This window comes from Alligator mississippiensis, chromosome 1 (genome assembly GCF_030867095.1).
Source record: "Alligator mississippiensis isolate rAllMis1 chromosome 1, rAllMis1, whole genome shotgun sequence".
NCBI lineage: Eukaryota > Metazoa > Chordata > Crocodylia > Alligatoridae > Alligator > Alligator mississippiensis.
Window position 1 is genome coordinate 480,971,366 of NC_081824.1, and position 15,368 is coordinate 480,986,733.

General features: G+C 46.8%; 1 long non-coding RNA gene across 1 annotated transcript; it reads right to left on the bottom strand.

Annotated features, from left to right (window-relative positions):
* Nucleotides 1–1,299: 1,299 nt before the first annotated feature.
* Nucleotides 1,300–12,822, bottom strand: LOC132248875 (uncharacterized). The gene is made up of 4 exons (XR_009460330.1): nucleotides 12,742–12,822; nucleotides 8,877–9,031; nucleotides 3,261–3,429; nucleotides 1,300–1,383 (listed from the first exon to the last, which is right to left on the bottom strand). It is a non-coding gene; the product is annotated as an uncharacterized LOC132248875 (long non-coding RNA).
* Nucleotides 12,823–15,368: the final 2,546 nt, after the last annotated feature.

Consider the following 15,368-nt stretch of genomic DNA (forward strand, 5'->3'; position numbering starts at 1 on the left):
GTGGAAGATAACCGCCCCGTACATCACCTGTGTGACAGGTTTGTCCAGAACTGTCTTAACAGGAAAACACGTTGGCTTATGCTACAAAGACGGAGGGGGATAAACAGCAAGGAATCGGAGGTTTTTAAGCCAAAATATCATGTTGGCAGAAGAGCACACAGGTATCAATGAACCAGGAATATACTTTGACTGGAAATTAGAAAGCTTCTGCCCATTATTTCTGGACCTGGCTTCCAGCAGGAGTGGGCTCATGCATGAGCGCCATGCACCCTGGCAATGGGAGGTTACTAATTCCACACAAGAAAGCGTATGAATTGTGAAAAAAAGTGGTTGAAGGAAAAGATTAAGATATCTTGCCTTCACCAAATATAGCTTTGCACTGTCTGTCATGGTTATTGCATTTCCCTTGGAAGCAGATGTCACTTTTCCCACACGCACTTCCGTCTTGTCTAAACACGTCCTCTGGGCACAGATGTGACGCACCGCTGCAATATTCTGGCAGATCACACTCATCACCGATATCTCTACACAACTTTCCTGCAAGATCAAACTGGGGGGGAAACAGGCAAACCAAGCACAAGGATGAATAAGATTACTTTCAGCAAGCTTCTCACACGAAGAAATCTATCGTTGTAAAATGGATTTATTTTGGGGGTACCCAGAAACACTCGAGGTAAAGGAAAAAGTCAGCCTGCATTCACAAGCAGGCAGCCCACTAACTGCAGAGGGAACCGAAGTGATGGACGGCATCTCGCCAGCCCAGCATTCAGAAGGGGACAGTGGGTTCAGAGCAGCCACTAGCACAGTTCATGTTTGAATTCATGCATTTCAGGTCTAATGGTCATGTGTGCCCATGCCTATTTGTGCCCTGGGCACTAACAGGCAACTGTTTTCTCCCCAGTGTCTCACAATCACAAGGCAGATAAGTCATCTTTGAAAATAGCATGATTTTAACGCCAGATTCATGAGTCTGGGCATCTGGTTCATGATCGTATGCTTATTCTCTGTATGCTCCACCACATTTCTTCACTCCTTTCTTTGCTTCCATTGGGAGCAGTAACATTTTAGCAGTGGTTTGTGGCAGGGCTACAGCTTTTTTAGCTAACCATGAGAAACGTGCCAGACATCTCTACACAGGATTAGTAGGCCTACAACTTTATTTTCCCAAGACAGAAAATACATTTCATAGCACTATGCTAAAGCAACCAACTAACCAACCAAACAAAAACGATTTAATATTTAATTGAGCTTAAAATATGCAGCCTACTAGAAATATTTTATGCAATGTATTACCTGGCATTTTGTGCAACAATGTCCTGACACACAAGTGACCCCTGGCGCAAGCGTACAATTGGACTGGCAACAGCCATTGTCACGGCATACCTGTAAGCACACAACACGATACCGTCTCATTAACTACATCATGTGGGCTGTCCTTCAGAGAAGGTGGCATTGCCATGCTTTATTTCATTTAATAGTCACTGAAGTAATGCCGTGTCCTAATATCATTTCTTCAGCCCATTGAGGAAGAGCTTGGGTTGTAATTGCGAGCCCTGCAAGACGGCTGGAGTCACTTGGAAACCACGTGAGACTCAGTCAGGGCTGAGCGCACACACAGGACAGCTCGGCAAGGGCTCAGCGGTTCAAGACCAGAAAGGACATTAGCAACACCTGCTGACTTTCTGCCACGTAGAAGTTCATCAGATCTACATGGATATTCACTGGCCACTGAACGACTCTTCTCTTTCTGCAGAGCTGTCCCACTTGTTGACTTCCCGAACCCCTCAATCCCACAATACAGGAAAGCTGATAGTCTGAAAAGTCTCTTACATTAGCAAAACTACTTCTTTTTCAAAAATTTAACAGAAGAAGAATCCTCTCAGTCGATATCACGTGAGATTTCAAGTTACGGCTGATAAATAACTTGGGGAATCGCAGCACAGATCTTAGTTTGTCCAAAATTTAAAGCACTTGTAAACAGAAATTTCTCATAGAAAGCATTAGACACTCTTCAGAAATATCACCATTTTGCTACTTACACTAGATATGCAGTGCTAAAGAGCCCCTCTCATTCACAGACCGTAAGCTACTGTGGAAAGGAACTGTCAAAAGGATGAATTTTACACGTGGTAAGTGCAAGGGTCAGCTAGTCCAACACAGACACGAGACAAACTACTGCTAAACCTTCCTGGAGAGGTACCTTTTTAGATTTTTATACCTCATGCCTTCTCTAGGTAGCTCAGTCCATTGTCCACGCTTCTTATAGTTTGGAAGGGTGGGTTTTTTTCCTGAGATGTAATCTAAACCTGGCTGCCGGCTAAACCCTGCCTCCCAACAAAGAACAGTAGTTCAAACTTTTCTTTAAGGAGCCATTCAAATACTTGAAACTGCTGTCGTGTCCTCTTTCCTCCTGCCCATATGCATCTCTCTCTCTCAACCTTTCCTTGTAAAGCTTGTGTTCCAGCTCCTCGTCATCTCTGCTGCTTCCCTTTCCTTTCTCTTAGCCCTCTCAGAGGTTGATGCCTAACCAGAGCTGTGCAGGGTGCTGCTAGCATCTCCTGTATCTTGCCAATAATACTTATTTGAAGGCTGGCCCAACTGCCTGTGCTTTCTTTGCGAATAGCATCACACTGCTAACTCACATTTGCGATGAGATCAGGGACTCAGCAGGGCAGGAACCGAGTCAAGACCAGACGCAGGTGATTTCTTTCAGTCCGATGCCGTCGCATCTGGTTTGTAGTGCCCCTCACAGGAGACCATTCCCCTTGTTCCAATCACACACTTTTGTTAATGCAAACTACAGTCATTTCAGTTTGCTGGACAACTCGGTCTAAAACATATGGAGCTGCCACTCAGCAGTTAAAAATGGCCCTGAGGTCTCAGGTATTTCCATACAGTATGCAGACAAGATATAAGTTTACTACATCCAGCTCAAATGCAATCTGCTCCTGGTATAACTGAACAGATTCTGCTACGAAAGGTTCCTGTAGAGCTCTGAAAGACGGGATTGATTTTGTGCCCCCATAATCCTCTGTGTATTCAAGTTTATATATTGGAAATAAAAAGAAAGGGATATTTTAGGTGTCTGACTTCTATTCATTTCAAAGGAGAGCTGTGGAGCTGGCAGATTTAGGACTCTGTGTATTCCTTAAGTGAGCACGCTCTATCTCTTAGACAATATTTCTGAACTTGAAAGAAAACCAAGGGCTTAATAATGTTACTGCAACAAAGCTGGCAAAGCAAAGTCCTAATGTACTAACCTTATCTCTACCACAATCGCATTCTTCGTCTTCTTCCAAGAGACCATTCCCACACTGATTATATGTGAGTGTAGCTACAGGTGGCATGTTAAGTAGACAATTTAATTTTCCCATCATCAACCTGTCATAGAAGTCAGCAGCAGAGCAGTTACTGAACTCTGTGCACTCTCTGGAATAAAGTATATTCATTAGGATCAATGATATAAAGTACATAAAACAGCCAAGTGAGCCAGTGAGCAATAAGCAACAAACACATTACTTCCCATGAAGACTGTAATCGGACAACTCAAGAAATGTAAATCCCTACTGAACAGAAGGATATGGAGGGCAGACCTCCTTAAACAGGGATGGAGAACCAGGGAAGCAGGTCACAGTAAGGACGAGGCAGAGCAAAAGACAAGCTGGTAGAAGTCAATTAGAGTTAAGGAAAACAGTTGCTGCACTGGCCTGCAGGGATCTGTGCTGGGCCCAATTTGTTCAACATTTTAATTGATGACCTGGAAATGAGGGTGTGCGGTGAAAGCTCCCCAAGTTTGCAAAGGATACCAAATTATTCTGGGTAATCGAGTCTCAAGCTGATGGAGAGGAGCTGCAGAAAAATCTCACCAGGCTAACGGAGTGGGCAAAGAAATGGCAGATGAACTTTAATGTTGATATGTGCAAGGTAATGCACCTGGGGCAAAATAACTTCATCTACGGGCTAGGGGCAGACATTACACATAAACCAGTATAAGCGATCAAAAACTGTTTCAACCTGTAACAGAACAGATGTTCAGTGCACATAAACTAGGTTGAAAATGGCTGAAACTGGCTTGTGATAAACCTGGTTGAATGTAGTTTCAGACTTAGCTGATTTGGCTCAAACCAGTTTATACAATGTCTGTTCTGGACTCCGTCCTGGTTTAAGTTAAACCAGAGTCCCCCAGCATCCCAGATGCTTTGCAGTCCTGGGCGGGGCTCTCTGCTCCAGAAAGCAGGGCTGGCCCCGCCCACCTGCTACCTCACTGGCGCTCGCTCTGACAGGGACTGCAGGCTTAGCAGTGTCTGCCTGGCTTCCCTGTGCCCCTGCTCCCCGCTCCCTGCTCCAGCAGGGATTCCCCACTCCCCTCTCCCACAGCACGGACGGTAGCCAGCATGTGGTATGCTAGCTAATGCTGAAAGGTGTCCGTGTTAGAAAGACAGGACAAAGGCAGACAAGACTGTGTCCCCTTAGGGCTTTTTGGAGCTAATCAACAGGTAGCTGGTAACATCCCTCCATTCCTTGCTTGGAAAAAGTTGTCTAATAAGAGCTTGAACTAAAGAGAGGTTTTTGTTTTCTTGATGGGATGCTAAATGCTATCAACTCCCTGTGTAACTCCCTGTTGTGTAACTAAATGCGGTGCAACTCCCTGCTGACACCCTCGCTGGTCAGGAGCAGCTGGAGGAGGGAGGGAACCCCTCCCTGTGGGGGGGAGCCCCTCCCTCATTGGAGCTTTCAGACACTCCTGACCACACCCCACTCAGTTCAGCACTCTGGAAGGGAAGGGAGGGCTGCTTTAGTGCCCCCCAGCTTCTAGCCTGAGCCACTGTAGGCATATGCCTGCCTTTCTTCAGTCTAGAGGGGGTGTCTGTACGGTGCAAACCGGTTTGGCATAGCCAGGATGAACTAACCTGCAAAGATTGAATCAATACAGGCTCAGGCTTTTTGAACGTCTATCCATAGCCTACGTGCACAAACCTGGATTCTGAACTAGCTCATGACTCAGGAGAGAGACCTTGGAAAGAGACTAGCTTATGACGACTCAAGAAAGACACCTCGGTGAGATTGTATATAGTTCAGCTTGCAATGATGACCAAACAAGCCAATAAAATGTTGGGCATCATTAAGGAGGAAATTGAAAATGAAACAGAGAACATCATCGTGCCATTATACAAAGTCATACTGTGCCCACATTTTAAATACTGCGTGCAGGTCTCATCCCTGTCAGTGGCATTTTTGAATGGTTCAATTTTTTTGTGTGTCTGCCCTCTCGGTTATTTAATATCCTCATGCAAACAGCCTGGAAAACAAAAAGAAGGAAACCAAAGTATTAGTAGAGGATGTAAAACTGGGAACACAGGGAATATGGAAACAATATGCGATAGCGGTCCTGACTGTGAAACTGGGCTTGAAGGACGTACCCTGTTCAGGAAAGATAGAAGCAGGAAGGTAAAGACAGCGTGACAGGATTGTATATTAAAGATAGCACAGCTTGTCAATAAATAAGTGAGGGTCTACATTTCATAAGGGAAAATATAAATAGATTAAGGGGAACAAGTCAAGAGAGACACGAGGACTGTGTACCTCAGAGAGTTGAGTGTGCAAGGGGCTAGAATTTCCTTAAATTAAAGGTGCAAAAGCTGCTCCAATCTTGGGTGAACGATCATCTCAAGAAGGGTACTGAATGTAAGCAGAGCCTCAAAGGAATGGAAAAAAAGGGATCAAAAAGGAAGCTATGTCTTCAAGTGAGGCTGTATAGATCCAATGAAAACTTCCAAAAGTCAAGCTGAGTTAGACCTTATAGCGGGTAATGAAGCTAAAGAACGAAAGGTCCTCTAGTCATGTAAACACTAGAGAAAGGAAAGAAGTACTGTGGTTACTGGGGGGCGCTGAGGATAGAGCCGAGATTAAAGATCTCTGGGGCTGAGCCAAAAGCTCAATGAGTACTTTGCTTCAGTCATCAAGATATGGCAATTAGCACTAAAGAGACTGAGGTTGTGGACGTGGGAATCGGTGCAGCCAGGATGGGTACGAAGGGAGCAGTCTCTTTTGGGGGAAACCAGATAACTCCCATCCCACAGTTTTCAAAGAAGCGGAGTGTGGCATCCCAGGTCTGGAAGTAAGACTCTTCACAGACCTAGTCCGGAGCGGCCCAAGATGACTGGAGAACAGCACATGTTCACCCTGTATTTAATATAGGGGAAACGCTCTCGGAGCAACAACAGGCGTGTTTGCATCAGTTTAACAGTATGACTACAGAACACATTTTGAAAGCAAGAAATAATTCAAAGCATGGTGATAAATGAAAACTGGGACAAAGATTTCGCTCACTTGCAGACAAAGGAAATGAAGCGGGTCTCTCATCGATCTGGACTTCAGTAAAAACAAACTTGAGTTCTTTCTTTGACAAAGTACTGTGCTTACTCAAATCCAAGATCAGGTCTTTTTTACCTCATTTAACACGGGGGAAAGCCCCTCATCTTGGAGTCGAGCACTAGCTGGGGGTGGGGGGCAGAGTCGGAGCCACAGCAGCCCCCTCCCTGCTCCTTGCAGCCGCTGCACCCCCACCTGCCACCACTCCACTTTGCAGCTCCAGGTCTGGTCTGGCCCCGGGGGAAGGAGCACGGTGGCACTTCAGCCCCAGCCCAGCCACCCAGCAGTGGTAGCTCTGGCTCTGGCCCTGGCCCTGGCCCCAGAGCTGCCGCTGAGGAGCTGGGCTGAAGTGATGATGTGCCCTGAAGCTGGAGCCTCAGGCGCTGGGGGGAGGGATTAAAGATGATGTGGGGGGCATGCGGGGAGCAAGTGCTAAGGAAGACGGGCACTGAAGGGGCAGGGGCAGGGTATGCAGGCATGGGTGGCAGGTGGGGGCAGGTGGCGGGTGGGGGCAAGTTGGGGGGAACAAGTAGCAGGGGGCAAGGGTCAAGCCACTTGACTCTCCTGCTGCCTGCCCCACTCCCCCCGCATGCCTGACTTTCCTCACACCAGCAATGGGGAGCGGAGGAAGAAATTTAAGATAAAGCTCCAATAGTCAGGTGCCGTACATGGAAAATTATAACCAATTTAGAAATGTCCCATGTCTAGAATCGAACTGGGGCTTGTCTTAAATTCATATTTGTCTTGGACTCAGGTAAATATAGTAACTACTTGGGTGGATGAAGGGGATGTAGTGGATAGTGTGAAGCTGGACTTCAGTAAGGCTTTTAACCAAGTCCCGCGTGACCTTCCTACAAACACACTGGAGAACCGCAGGCTGGACAGGACTGCTAGACAACTGGCTCAACAGCCACAGCCAACGGGCAGTCATCAACAGATCCATGTCAGAGGGGCACAGGGTTTTGAGTGAAGTCCCACTGGCATCTGTGCTGGCTCTGGTGCTGTCCAATGTGTTCGGTGATCATGTGAACACTGGCATAGACAGTGTCTTGAGCAAACCTGCAGACAACGCAACACCGGGAAGGACTATGAAGTATTGGAGGAGGGAAGCCCAATTCAGGAGGATCTCACCAGATTGGAAAGCGGAGCTGGAACGGGCAGGATGAAGTTCAGTGCAGACAAATGCAAGGTGCTGCACCTCGGGGAGAAGAATCCAAAATACCAATCAGAAGTTGACACCTAGCTGGATGGCAGCACTCAGGAGAAGGACTGGGGAGTCCTGGTAGATCAGAGACTCAATACGAGTCTGCGGTGGGATGCAGCTGCACAAAAGACCAATGTGTTTTTTGGACACATCAAGGGAAGCAGTAGGTGCAAGACATGGGGACTGATAGCGATAGTTAGGCTTCTCTACTCGGCACTGGTTAGGCCTTACTTGGAATAGCACGTGCTGTTCTGGGCTCCGCAGTGTTAAAAGGAGGTGGAGAAGTTAGAGAGGGCCCAGAGGCAGGCGACAAAGAAGATCAAAGGGCTTGGAAAGCAAATCATACGGGAAGAGGATTAAGGAGCTAAGCATTTTCATCTTGCCGAAAAGGCACTTCAAGAGGGGGCATGATGGGACGTGGACCAGTGGCTTGAATTGGTGCAAAGGTTTAGACTGGATCTCAGGAAAAGCTTCTTTCCAAAGAGGCAGTGGACCAGACCCCGAGACAAGTTTGGGACTCTCCATCCCTGGAGGTGCTCGAGGGGAGGCCAGGTAAGTATTGGTCAGGGAGGATCTAAGCATAGCTATTCCCATGTTCTGCTATGGGTATTTCCCAAGCTGCTGGGCTTTCCTGGCTGCCACATAGGGCCAGGAAGGAAGTTTCCCCCCTCCTGCTGCTACATGTGTCAGGAGGATTTTCTTCAGCTTCCTCTGAAGCACTGGCTGTTGGCTGCAGCCCAAGCTGGGGATTTTGACTGGGTCTTAAACCTGGAGGTTTCTGACTAGAGGCTTTTGCCCGTCCTTTCAGGATCAGACCCATTGCCACATTTGGGGTCAGGAATTTCCCCCTTGTCAGGCTGGTATGGACTGCAGGGTTTTGCCTCCCTTTGTAGCAGGGACTGTGGTCCGCTGCCTGGGATCTCTGTAGCATATCTGAACAACCTTGGCAGGAGCAGGGCACAGAAAAAGAGGCAATGTTAAGGTGCAGCATTGAAAGGAGAAATGTCGGGCTGGAAGCAGATTACTGCTAGAGTTCCCAAACATCAGTTGAGGAACTGGTCTTGATTAATATTTGTATTAATGCCAACTCCGCTGTCCTTTCACCAACTGTACAGGTATTGGTGATCACTGCTACTGACAAAAGAGGAGAGGCAGTGTGAAGGGGGGTGAGTGGCTGAGTGCTGCAAGGAATACAGCCTGCCAAATGATTAGGGCAGCGATTCTCAACCAGGATTCTCCAGCATTATTGTATCAAAAGAGAATGAAAAAAAGGGGTACATTCAAACTTAGCGTTACTCACGAGAGTTTTGATCTCATAATGCATCTTTCTTTGCAGCCAGGGCATCGGCAGAATCTGGCTACATTGCCGGCTTCATCATCATGTCCAAAAATGAGAGCGTGGCCAAGCTCATGAGCAGAACCAGCTGCATTATATACGTTCTCATTATTGCTGAACTGTACACAGGGAGACAAAACACAAAGATGAAAAGCACTTGGAAATAATTGCACATTGACTCAGAAAGTCTCTGGGAGAGCTCAGCTCTAAAAATATGTAAGTATGATTTCCACAGCAAACATGAGGGCTGCGTGTGCAAGTGGCCAGTTTGAGTAATTACAGAATCCCACGGGAGAACTTGCACAGAGAAGGATTAATTCTTTAGTGGTGTCCTAGGACGTCTCTTGGCACGGGAAGCCTCCTGAGCAAGTTTGCAGACGACACCAAACCTCCTCTTTCCACAGTCCTGTATCTGTCGCTGGTGAAAAGAGGGCCTTTTTCTGGTGATATCTTTTATTGGACCAACTGTACAGTCAGGAGAGACATTAGAGCAGGGGTGGGTGAAATACGGCCTGTTGGGGCCCACAGCAGGTCTTTGTCTGGCCTGTGGCAGGTCCCTCCGTCCTGCCTGGCTCAGGCACAGTCCAGCTATGGCACGTCCTGCCACCCCTGGGCATGCAGCACGGCTGGGCAGCTCCGCAGCTGCACTGTCTTTCTAGGCAGCCCAGCTTGTGGCGGCAGCTCCTTCCAGCTGTCGCTGCCACTGGCCCCAGCCCCGTGGTACCAGCGGGGACCTGCACTGCACAGTCCTGACACATCGTGCCCAGACTCAGCAGCAACACACCCTCCCCACAAAACCCCCATACCCACCCACCCACATCCACGCACACACACACACACAATCCCCACAAACCCCAGACCCCGTGCCCCTCTACCCACAATATACAAGAGTAAGACTTGTTTGAGCTCTTATGCCATCACCTCCATATACGCCACACACACTCCCTGCATGCAGCAGACACGCAGTAATATTGAGCACTCTGTGAGCTTCACTACTATGGGCAGCCCCTGCACGGAGGGGTCAGAGCGCTTCGTTTTCAGGAACACCCAACAAATGCATCTGCTTCTCGACCTGGGACCAGGCAGTATCCAGAGCTTGCATTTCCAGGCAAAAGCCATCAAGTGCATCTTTCCAGGGTTGGGAACTTCACACCTGCTCAGGGACCTAGTGTCAAGGCAAACAAACTTGAACTCCTCTGACAAAGTACCAACTTGGGTAGATGAAGAAAATGCTGTGGATATAGTGCACCTGGACTTCAGCAAGGTTTTCAACAAGGTCCTGCAGGACCATAAATAAACTGGAGAAACGTTGGCTGCACAGAGCTACTAGTAAGTGAATAGACAGCTAGCTCAGCAGCCAAAAGCAAAGGGAAATTATCAATAGATCCCTGTCAGAATGGCAGGAGGTTTCACGGGGAGTCCAACGGGGTCTGTCCTGGGCCTGGTGCTGTTCAACATGTTTGCTAATGGTTGGGACGCTGGCACAGGAAGCTTCCTGAGCAAGTTTGCAGGTGACACTACACTGCGAAGGACTGTGGACACATTGGAGGATGTGAGGGAATGCAATTCAGAAGGCTCTTGAAAGATTGGAAATCTGTGCTGGAGCTAACCGAATGAAATTCAGGGCAGACAAGTGCAAGATACTGCAACTTGGGAACAAGAATCAAAAACACAAATGCAAAATGGGTGACACCTGGCTGGATGGCAGCACTGCAGAGAAGGATCTGGGAGTCTTGGTAGATCCCAGACTCAAATGTGTCTGCAGTGTGATGTAGCTGCACAAAAGGCACAAGCATTTTACGGCACCTGCATTTTAGGGATGCATCAATAGAAGAATTAGGTGCAAGACCCTGGAGGTGCTCGTGCCTCTCTCCTCAGAGCTGGTCAGGCCTCATCTGCAAAATCCACACAGGGTTGCTATGCATTCATCCAGACTGTGCCAAACTGGACAGGTTTAAAATGCGACCTGAGGACGGGCACTTGGGCTAAGAGAAGACGGTCAAAAACCCCAAGACAGAATCAATTCAACCTTCGCAGACTGGACTGAACCAATAAGCAAGTGAACAGACGTTCACTTTTGATTCTGGAAATGCAGCCGTATGTCTGCAGTGGCTCAGGCCAGAAACTGGGGGAAGCTAGAGCATGTTTCCCTGCCTGGCTGGAGCAGACAGCCTGCACAAGGCTAGCCCCCTCACCCTGGGGGGTAGGGGGGTGCAGGGGTGGGGATGTAAGTTAACTTGAATTTTGGGGGGAACTGGGAGAGAAGTTCAATAAACCAATTTAACGTAAATAAGTCTGATATTACATCCATCCAGGTTGATCTTAAACTGGTTTTGGCCATTTTGAAAGCAGTTTATATGCACTGAACTTCTGTTATGTTAAAGATTTGAACTGGTTTCCAATCACTTATACCAGTTTATGTGTAACTTCTGTCCCTAGCCTCGATGACCAAAGGCTTGTCCAACAGGTCTGTCAACTATGCAGTGGTCCAACAAAAGATATCACAGAAATCCTTGACGTTTTAAAATGAAACTTTGGGTTTAATGAACAACCATTTTTGAGAACACTCTTGGCTCAGAAAATTTCCAATCATCTGACATCTGCAATGGAGAACACTAGTATACTGTAGGAAAATTCGGGAGGAGGTGTTCGTGTCAGGTAGACTCACTAGCATGAGAACTGCATGGCGTGGACTCAAAACAATAGCCTTACAAGTGCCAGCTGTGGACACACGAAGCATACAATCTGGGATAGGTTTTTACCCCTATAACAGAACGGGCCTTAAAATCTAGACAGACAAGTTTCTTTGGATAGATGTGATCTCTTAAGCTTTCAATTGAGTTGGTCTAATAAAAGATATGACATCCACCCAAACAACTTTGTCTGCCTGTGGCCTTAGATCAGCATGGTTACAGTCAACAACCCTTCAAATCTAGTCTCCCAACTTGGGCCAACTTATAATAAGTTTGACTACTTTATTTAACTCAGTTAATGAGGCCAAAACTGAACTTCTTTTTTTTCCCTCAGTCTCTCCTCAACTTAATTTGTCAGAGCCAACAACACCATCATCTTCCTCACAGCCAGGCCAGGAATCGGAGGCATCATCCACCGTTCATGTCCTTGTCCCACACGGCCGAGACGTACTCACGTGTTACTACTTCGTCTACAATACCTCCGAAACCAGAACCAGGTTTTTCCCTGCACAACTGAGTCTGTTATGAAGACACTCAGCGCTGGGAGCTGTAGTGCTTTCTACCAGCTCATCTCACTTGAGCAGCCACACTTCTTTTTCACTTGCAAGCCAGGTCCTTTATCTGAAGTCTTCTCAGCAAAGGAAGTCAAACAGAAAAACGTCCCTCTTCCCTCTCCAGGCTAATAAACAGTACTCGCCTTTCTCCCTCCAGGCTGTAACACAGACGGTGCCTTCCTCCAGGCTACCAAGGCTCTCCAGCCTCATCAAGTTCCCTCTGCCTCCCTGACCTCGTTCAGCTAGCCCTTTTCAGTGTTTCCAGCTGGGCATCTGACCCGTGGCCTGGTCCCCTCCAGCGCCACGTCATCAGCAAGCAGGGTTTCATTGCCATTTTCCTTCCTTTCCTCCTATGGCTTGTCACAGTGGATTAAACAAAAAGCTGAGGAACCAAAACTGTTAAGTTCCCAAGATCAGGAATAAGGTTAAAGCATCTCAACTGGCCATGCATTTGATACAACTCAAAAATTAGTAAAACCCAAGTGCCCCACCACATTGCACCACACCGGTGCAGCCTTACTGCAGAAAGGTTTTGAAACTATCTGGTATTACACGATGTATTGCAAGATACTCTTTTCTTACCCTAATAATAGATGTTGAGGCGTCTGTGTTGCATACGGTTCCCTGTGTCGCCAGTCCTAGTGTGCCTCGATAGTGTCTGCCTCTGTCGAGAAAACGCATTACAAAATATTGAATGCTACTACAATCTGCAGTTGGCATGGATTTCACAGCATAACTCAGTAAAGAAAAATACTTGTTTTACCTACAAAAAGAACTTTTTCTTGTTCTTCTTCCCTGAAAATGTGTCCTCTCATACCCAAGGTCTTCAAATCTAGAGTCCCTATTGGTTAAAGATCCCCCCATCAGGGGCAATCATACTTCTTCAGGGGTGCAGTAACAGTACTGGAAGCTGCAAGGCCGCAGGAGTCAACAAAGGATGTTTTAAATGGTAAAAATTAGGTTCAGTTAGAAAGTATTGCTTCCTAATTTTTCCCTTCAAAGCAAACCAGTAGCAGCCAGGGAGAAAAAATTCTGTCCAAGCACAGGAGCCTCCACTTGAAGCTGAAAACTGCACGCGAGCCCGTTGTAATGTGTCCCAAGGGAGACAGGCCCGAGGCGCTGCTTCTGCGTGGCAGTGCTCACCCACTCTGCAGTTTGCACACCGCAGAGACAACGGCATCATTTGAATGGACTGCGCTGCCCCATCCTCAGTCCATAGCTGCATGTTTAGCACTAACAGGCAAGGTTTTTTTCCAATAATATTTGCTGAGAAAGAAAAATAGGAGACATCACTTTCTGACTGGTCCTCATATTTTAAAATTACTTTGAAACCATTTTAAAAGTGAGAAGTTCTTCAAATTAGGCATTTACATTATGTAAAGATAAGCTGTACAGGTCAGAATAAAATTGTTCCATTTTCTCATGCAAGCTGCCCACCGTTGAGGAGAAGTGGCCTGTAGCTGTACAAATAATGGAGGAAGCCATGTAAATTAAGTCTGACAGTGTAGAGAAATTCATGAGTCCGTGTATCAAGGTGCAACATTGACATTCACCGGGATGAAATTCAGCAACACTTCAACATCACCCCGGACATCTTTAAGCCCTCAATGTGGAATCACATTGAAATCTAAAAGAATTTTACTAAAAAAGCAAGAAAACTTTCATTTTCTTTGCCAGTTTATTTATTCAAGCTCTAGCCTCAGCCTTCTAGTTCTTGCTGAACATTTCCCATCATCTGAAAGCCATTTAATGCAAGGTGGAAGGGTAAAGACTTCCAGTAACCTTTCTGCATGCACAGCTGATTTGTTTTAAACTTAAATGGTTATAGACAAGGAATAAAATGAAGAATAAATAGAAATATAGGATGTCATACCATATGAGACGAGGCAGAGAACATGATTATAATGACTGATGAGCACAGGCAAGAAGAGTCTATGCACAAGCAAGGCTATGCCTTTTAATGCTTGCTACACATGAGTGGCTCAAGTCACAAAATACAGATTCATGGGTAAAAAAAAAGATGTGTCAGTGTTCAACAAATGTCCTCAAATCTCTGGATTTTATCTATTAATCCTTTGTAACTCAAAGGGAAGACCTGAGAAAATGTGAAATGGTTAGTGAAATATCTGAAAGGTTTCACCTCCCAGAGCTTGCCCAGAGTTGAGGAAGCAAACCTTCCCCAGGGTCCGAGCACTGGGCATATGGCTTGCTCACGAAACACGTGCAGAGTCCTTGGTATGGGAGACTGCAGGTGGCTTTAGGGAACTGAGAGGAGGTCTCAGTGGACATCGTGACTCCTGGCGCAGAAGAAGTCATAAAGGGCAAACAGGAGGACAGAGAGTTTGAGGTAGCCTGTGGCATACTTAGAAGGGCTGAAACTTTAAGGTATGATAATTGCACACTGGAGGGGCTCAGACCGAGATCCCCAAGTGTTAACCTGCAAAGCTTTCCGTGGCTGTAAGGATCGCCAGGAAGCCTCTTCTCACAATCTGGGATAAGCAGTATCTATATAATTTAGTGTCCTCCATCTGCACTCCCACAGGAAGCAGAACGTGCACAGTCAGGCACAGAGCTGGGGGAGTCGCTGGGTCTTGCAGCCAACTTCTACAACACTTGCCTTCCTCCTTGCCTACACTGGAAGTGCAGGGGAAGGAAGGAAAAAACCGTACGCAGACTGGATGCGATGGGGGAACTGCATGCTGCCCGAAGAGAGGCTCTGTATTCCAGCGACCATGCAACAAGGACGTTAAGCAGGAGACGTTTTGTATCAGGATTTTCTTGGCCTGGCACTAGCCCTGAGCCTGCATAGGATGCAAAGCCAAAGGGCAGTCTCATCAAAAAGCTCAACACATCCCTAGGATATGGTGGGGACTCCGACTTCCAAAATGTTATTCTAAATTTCTTATTTGAAAAAAGGGGCTTGGCAATTTCCTCAAACAAAGCTCTTCAGCAGAGAAGGCGAAGCAGCCTGCCTTTCATTTTAATAAGCCATATCTCTTCTGCCATTTAACTGGCAGGTCTAGTTCAGGCTCCAGCTGCAAGCAGGGTCAAGTAGCCATTGAAATGAATCTGTAAATACAGCGCACAAGGCTACCAAATCATGTTTGCAGCCGCATTGGTAATTCTTCCGTTTCTGAATTGTTTTAACATTTATCTTCTGAGCATGAATGTGCTTTTAACAGTGTGTGGACGGAAAGAATAAGAGGATA